Source organism: Calonectris borealis, chromosome 1 (genome assembly GCF_964195595.1).
Source record: "Calonectris borealis chromosome 1, bCalBor7.hap1.2, whole genome shotgun sequence".
Lineage (NCBI taxonomy): Eukaryota > Metazoa > Chordata > Aves > Procellariiformes > Procellariidae > Calonectris > Calonectris borealis.
Genome location: NC_134312.1, coordinates 145,018,620 through 145,024,619, shown reverse-complemented (window position 1 = coordinate 145,024,619; position 6,000 = coordinate 145,018,620). Strand labels below are relative to the sequence as shown.

Here is a 6,000-nt window from a genome sequence, read left to right as displayed (position 1 = left end):
TTCTCAGTTTAGCGCTGGGATGGGCACGCGGTGCCCTTGGAAGCTGCTGGAAGGCAGGCGGGATGTGGCGAGGCCCCCGGCCACCTCTGCCCCCGCCGCCAGTGGCCCAGCGCGAAGTCGGGTCTCGGTAGCCGGTGGCTTCGGGCACGCGGGCTGGGCGCTGGCCCTCGCTTTTCATCTGGGCACCTCGAAGGGAGACGCTACCTCCCGCCCGGTTCCGGGCACGGTTTGGTCCTCTCAGCCCTGACGCCCGCCTGAGGGGCCCGGGGCTGAGGCCTTCCCCTCAGGCCCCTTCCCGCCCGCTCTCCTGGACGGGCCGGCTCTGCCGGCGCAGCTGGCAGGAAGGCCCGGCCCGGCGCGACGCGGCGCGGGGGGGAGAGAAGGGAAGGGGAAGAGGCGGGGCCTGGAGCCCAGCAGTGTCAATAATACAATAGGGCTCTTGTGCGGCCGCTGCCGCCGGAGGAGGAGGAGGAGCGGGGCGGGCGCGGGGCCGGGGCCTGGCTGCGGGCGCGCCGAGCAGCCGGCACGCAGGGCGGGAGCCGCCGCCGGCCACGGGCCCGGGCGGGCGGGCGGAGGCGATGCGCGCCGGCGCGGGACGGCAGCAGCAGCAGCAGCCGCCGCAGCAGGAGCACCAGCCGCCGCCGCGGCGGGAGCGCCAGCGCCAGCCCTGACGGCCGCGGCCGCCCACGCCGGCGAGCAGGGGAGGAGGCGGCGGCGCGCCGGGCCGTGCCGTGCCGCGCCGGCGGCGGGAGGTGAGCGCGGCCCGGGCTGCCCGCATGGAGGCGGGGCGGGGGGCGGGCGCCGGGCCGCCGGGGCCGCCGCGCCGGGCCTGTGCGCGGGGGAGGCGCCGGGCCTGCGGCGGGCGGGAGGCGGCGGCGGCGTTTGGCGCCAAGGCCGGGCAGGAGGAGGAGGAAGCAGCAGCGGTGAGCGGGGGGAGGCTGCGGGTACGTGGGGCGCTGGGGGGGGCGCGGAGCCGGGCCGCGGGTGGCAGCCAGGCCGTACCGTGCCGGCCGGGCAGCGTGCCCCGGGCGTCCCGGCGGGCCGCCCGTCCGGCGTGGGCGCTGCGGCCGCGGCCGCGTCCGGAGGGAAAAGTTGCGGCGGTTCCACCGCCCCGCCGGAGTCGGGCCGCCGCTCCGCCCCCGCGCTCGCCGGGCTGTGCCCGCGGGGGGCGGCGGGGCCTGGGCAGGGGCTGGGCGGCGGCGGCCCCCGGCGAAGCGCCCTTTTGTTCGCCGCAGCCCGGAGAGGCGGCGACCCGCCGGTCCCCGAGCCGGCGGGGCCCTGCGGAGCGCGGCGGGGCGGGGCGGGCGGACAGCGGGCAGGCAGGCAGGCAGCCGGGCGCTTGTCCGCTGCCGAGCACCGCTCCGCCGGTATGTCGAGGAACTTGCTAGAACTGAGTTTGACAATGAAGCGCTAGCGCAGCCCTCCCGCCTGCCCGGCCCGGCCCGGCCCGCCGCGCCGCCAAGGTAAGTTTTCTCCTGGGTACCGGTCGCGGGCAGCGCCCCAGTGCCCCCCAGCCTGCGGGGACGGGAGCGGGAGGGTCCCGGCTCCGCTTCTCCGAACCAGACCTTCCTCTCTCGCGCGGTGTTTGCTGTCATGTTGCTCATCTTTCTGCAAAGGCACGGCTTCGTTTCACGGAGGTACGGCGACCGGTATGATCAGCGGCCGGGGATGTAGCAAGAGTAGCACTTGCAAATAATTCTGTGATGATTAATGGAAGAGTTGGGTACAGGGTGTCTTAAAATACATCTTAATGGGAAGAATAAATGCTACTTTTATCTGGTTTATAACTGCAGTTCTTTTATGAAAAGCATTTATAGTTATTTGAAGAGTTCAGCCGTTGTTCACAAATTGTTTTAATGAGTGGCTATGTACTTTATTTAAAATATTACTAAATTAGCACTGTGCTTTAAAGCTGCATTTTTTTTCATGTTCAGGAGAAGGGGGTGCTGGAGACGGCATCTAGTTGTGATTAGAAATCCTGTGATTAAAATACACTAGAAACTTGAAAGCTATTGTTATAACCTTTCTGTTAACGTAAAAGAGCCTTTGCACTAAAACTGAAAGATTAAGAGAACTGTATTTTGTCTTGGTGCATGCAAAATGTTTTATCTGCAGCCAACTTTTTACGTCATGTTGGTGCTTGTTGTGGGCTGTTCTGCAGAGCATCTCCAGCACACCTGCTAATCTCCACAAAGCGAGACCGTATCGCAGCGGTCGTTAGAGCTAACCTGAAAATAGGAGAGCCGGATGGGTTTAGAGAGGAAAGGGTGACCTGGATGAAGGCACCTTAGCATAACTATCAAGCCTGCCACAGAGTTCCTTAGCAGGACATCAGAAAAGCCTTCACCTGCAAATGCAATTTAATGTCTTTAGTTAAGAAAGCACCTTTTCAAATTAAAAGCAAGTTAATGCTTTTAGGATCCAAAGTTTCGTGTTTTTTTTTTAACTGAACTTCTGACCTCTTTCCAGACTAGATGTGACATGCCCTGTTTTTAATGCCAAAGAGGAGCAGGAGAAAGCTCTCCTCTGCAAAAGTTGGGCTTTGTGTGCAGTAAAAGTAATCAAAATAATGAGAGCTGTTTCTATTACCTGTCCTTCATTTGATATTTCCTCTTTCTAGGTTCCTTTTACAGAACAGGCCTCCCTCCCTCCCCCAGCAGGAAAAATTCCCCTGAGTTGGGTCAGTCAGCACAACTGTGGTTTTTTTTTTGTTTTGTTTTATTTGCATCATGTTTGTGTAGCAGGTACCTGCAAGGATTTGCTAGAGAGCTGATGCAGGAACATATGCAGTGGCATTTATTGGCAAGGACGCATGTTCATTTGGGATCTTGTTAAAATCATGAAAATCCGCCGTGAATGTAACAGTCTGGGCTAGGGGATCTCAGTGTAGCATTAGAATAAACCCAGCTTTTTCCTTCTCTGCGATTCTGTGGACTTCTTCTTTGTAGCAGAAAATCAGGAAGTTTGCATCTGGGATTTATTGGGATACCTGAGACTGTTGTGGGCTTTTTGTTTTGGTTTTTAAAATACACAGTTTTCATAGAGCTGGGTGGTTCGCTTACAGAGGAGAATTTACAAAGGCTGCTTGGCTACAGTTGAGTATTATTTTTACCTGTACAGCTTTATATACGTACGCATAGGCGGGTACGCATGTGTATGGTCACTGAAGTAGCTAGCACGTGCCGAGTGCTGTAGAGCATTTATCCCAAAGAGCTTGCTGCAGCCTGTGGGGTGTCTTGACTGGTGACCTGAGCTCTGGACTGGCATGATAGCAGGTGTCTGAGGCCATGGTGAAAATGGCTGGATTTGTAAGACCTGCTGGTGAGAAGTGAAGTTAAACCCTGTACGAGCTGCCTTGAGTTTGAGTTCGAAATCGATATCCCTACGATGTTCCCCGTGGTCTATTTAGGTAGCTTATTTCAATCTCTGAAATTAATTTCTGACCATTATGCCCCAGAGGGTAAGGCGCACGGCATGGTGTCTGTACATTTTCCGGTTAGCTCGGCGAGACCTGGGATATATCCGGAGCGGGAAAGTGTACCCATTTTTGTAGTGCGCCTTTTATGATCCATGGATGACAGTGTTATATAAACCTCTGTTTCTGTGGTGTGTCTTTCTCCTTCAGTCCCTAGAGGTCTCCTTTAGAAGTCGGTATGTGGTTTTGGGGCCTCTTCCCTGAATAGGTTTGATAGTGTAGTGTTAATGCCCACTCTTCAGAAAATGCAGGGCAATTTAATAACAAAGAATGTTGTATTCAACTGAAATTTAAAAGTTAATATTTTGTAAGTGTGGGTATCATTCTCTTGATGCATTTTATAAGCAAAAACTTGCTGTTTTGTCTAGATCAGTGGTGATGTTGCTTTTTGGTTGGTGACTTCTTGCATTATAGACAGAAATGGACTTAGCCAAGACTTGCCATTTGATCATGTCAGCTTAATCTCTTCCCCACTCCCACAGTTTTTGTGGGAGCTACAGCTAAGGGGACTTGGGGGCTTTCGAACTTCTGGAGAGGGGAACCCTTCCTCTGGAATCGTGTGGCGTTTCTCTTTTCTGAAGCTTTGAAGCGCTTATAATTCTTGAGGCTTCATGTAATTGGAGATATAAATGCAATTTTGACATACTTTACTTAAAATGGAAACCAACAAATTAATAATAGCTCTTATCGGGGGATATTTATGTAATGGAAGCCGACAGATGCTATTTGCATCTTGAAGAGCTGATGTATAAAATCTTATGTCAGGGCCCTGGCAGGTTTTGTGCTGGCGGAGGCTGGGTCAGGTGGGAGTGGGAGATGCCGGAGATCTGTAGGGCTTGATGGCACCTCTGAAAAGTGAGATAACTAGATGATATTTTGCATTTTAGCACACAGCTGATTTTAACTTAATGCTGCTAATTAAAATAAAAAGAGGGGGAGAGGGGATTTCTTTTATATTTATCCATGTTAAATGATCAATTACACTGTCACTTTAAAATTACTTTTCTTTATACTGTCTTCTAGCTACAACTGCACATCTGATGTTCAGAACCCCTAAAAAGTGTATTTATAGTTACTATTGTTATTGATACTTCAACTTATTTCAGCTATAAGATGGTATCTGGCAAAGAAGTTTTAGAAGTGTAATGTGACAGCCCGGGTGTTGACTTCTGTGCAGAGATGTCAGACCCACACGTTGCTAGCTCTGCCCTTCCGCGTCTGTGTAATTACTAACCACCTCCCTGCTTCCCTGGACTGTTCGCTTTCTTTTTTACTTCCAAGTCACCCTTCTCTAGATGGCATCTGAACTTTTCCAGCATTTAAAATCTTATTTCAGTGCGTAGGATATCAAGAATTTGGGGATTAGAGCAGTCTGGGATGTGTGATCTTGGGCCTAATGAAAGCTCCTGCATTTGTAGAGCTATAATACAAGCTTTACTTGAATTTAAAGAAATGGAAGAGACCCCGAGCTGCGAGCACGGCTGCGGGGGCTCTGCTGGCAGTTGTTAAGTTGCCCTGTTCAGAGGAGCAGGAGAAGGTGGGAGGATAAGCTCATGACTGCTGATGCTATTTGTTATAACTTTCTCCTGGATTAAATACTGGGATGCTTGCCTTAGCTTGTTAAACTTTGTTTGAAAACTTCGGAGTGCTTTCTTTCTTTAAAGTACACCTGTTACAGCATTAGATTACAGAGCTGTGTTTCCTGCTTATTGAATTGAATGCTGAACATAACATATCGTGTCGTTAATGCCTCCTTGTGTTTTAATTAGAGCTGTAGGGAGATGTTAAAAAACAGGTTTATACACATGCCTGACTGGTTGCTAAAATGGATATGCTTGTCACACGGTCTTGAGGGAATTGTGTGTTATTTGGCCAATCTACTGTCCAGGGCTCTTTTTTCCCCCCTTTCTTTTCTTTTTCCTTCCCCTCCCCCCCCACCCCCCCAAAGAAAATCTTGCTTGAATGTTTTCTGAGGGTTTGTCATATCTGCTAAAAAGCTCCTGACTGTGTGGTAGCCTTTGCTGGTGAAAGGCTCGGGCTCTCGTCCATGTCCTGGAGAGCAGTTTCACGCCTGCGCCAAGTGGTTTGACGCACAGCAAGTCCAGCAGCTTCCACGGGTTAGCGCTGTGCGGTGGGGGAGCGGACGCCGGGGTGCCTGGGATCCTCCAAAGCGGGGGGTGGTACCCCGCTTACCAGGCTGTGCAAAGCGAAACAACTGACCGGGAGCGTTTATTGCAAATAGTTAATTCTGCGCGACTGTGTTACAAAGTGTTTCCCAAGCTGTCTTTTAAATGCGCAGGTAGTTCTTGTTTTGGAATATGCTGTTGGGTAGACGATCAAGTAGTGGGAGGAAAACTTCTGTATAGGACGTGTCTGTGTGCTAAGTAGCTTTTAATTGTGATATATAGTTTATCATGTAATACTGGATGACCGAAATTCTTTAAATATGCAAATAAATGAAGTATCTGCTACAAATGTTAGACAAAAGTTTTTTGCTAAAGATATTTTGGTTGTTATATTGATGC

General features: G+C 52.0%; 1 protein-coding gene across 7 annotated transcripts in view; it reads left to right on the top strand.

The window, feature by feature from the left end:
* Positions 1-654: 654 nt before the first annotated feature.
* JADE3 (jade family PHD finger 3) overlaps positions 655-6,000 on the top strand; it is a 73,953-nt gene continuing 68,607 nt past the window's right edge. Inside the window, exon 1 of one of the 7 annotated variants that reach the window (XM_075134472.1) lies at positions 655-752. The gene's annotated coding sequence lies outside the window, so the exon portion shown is untranslated. Of the gene's footprint in view, positions 753-852; positions 945-1,286; positions 1,464-6,000 lie in introns of those variants that run through there. The other 6 variants (XM_075134456.1, XM_075134464.1, XM_075134490.1 and 3 more) reach the window with 6 other exon arrangements.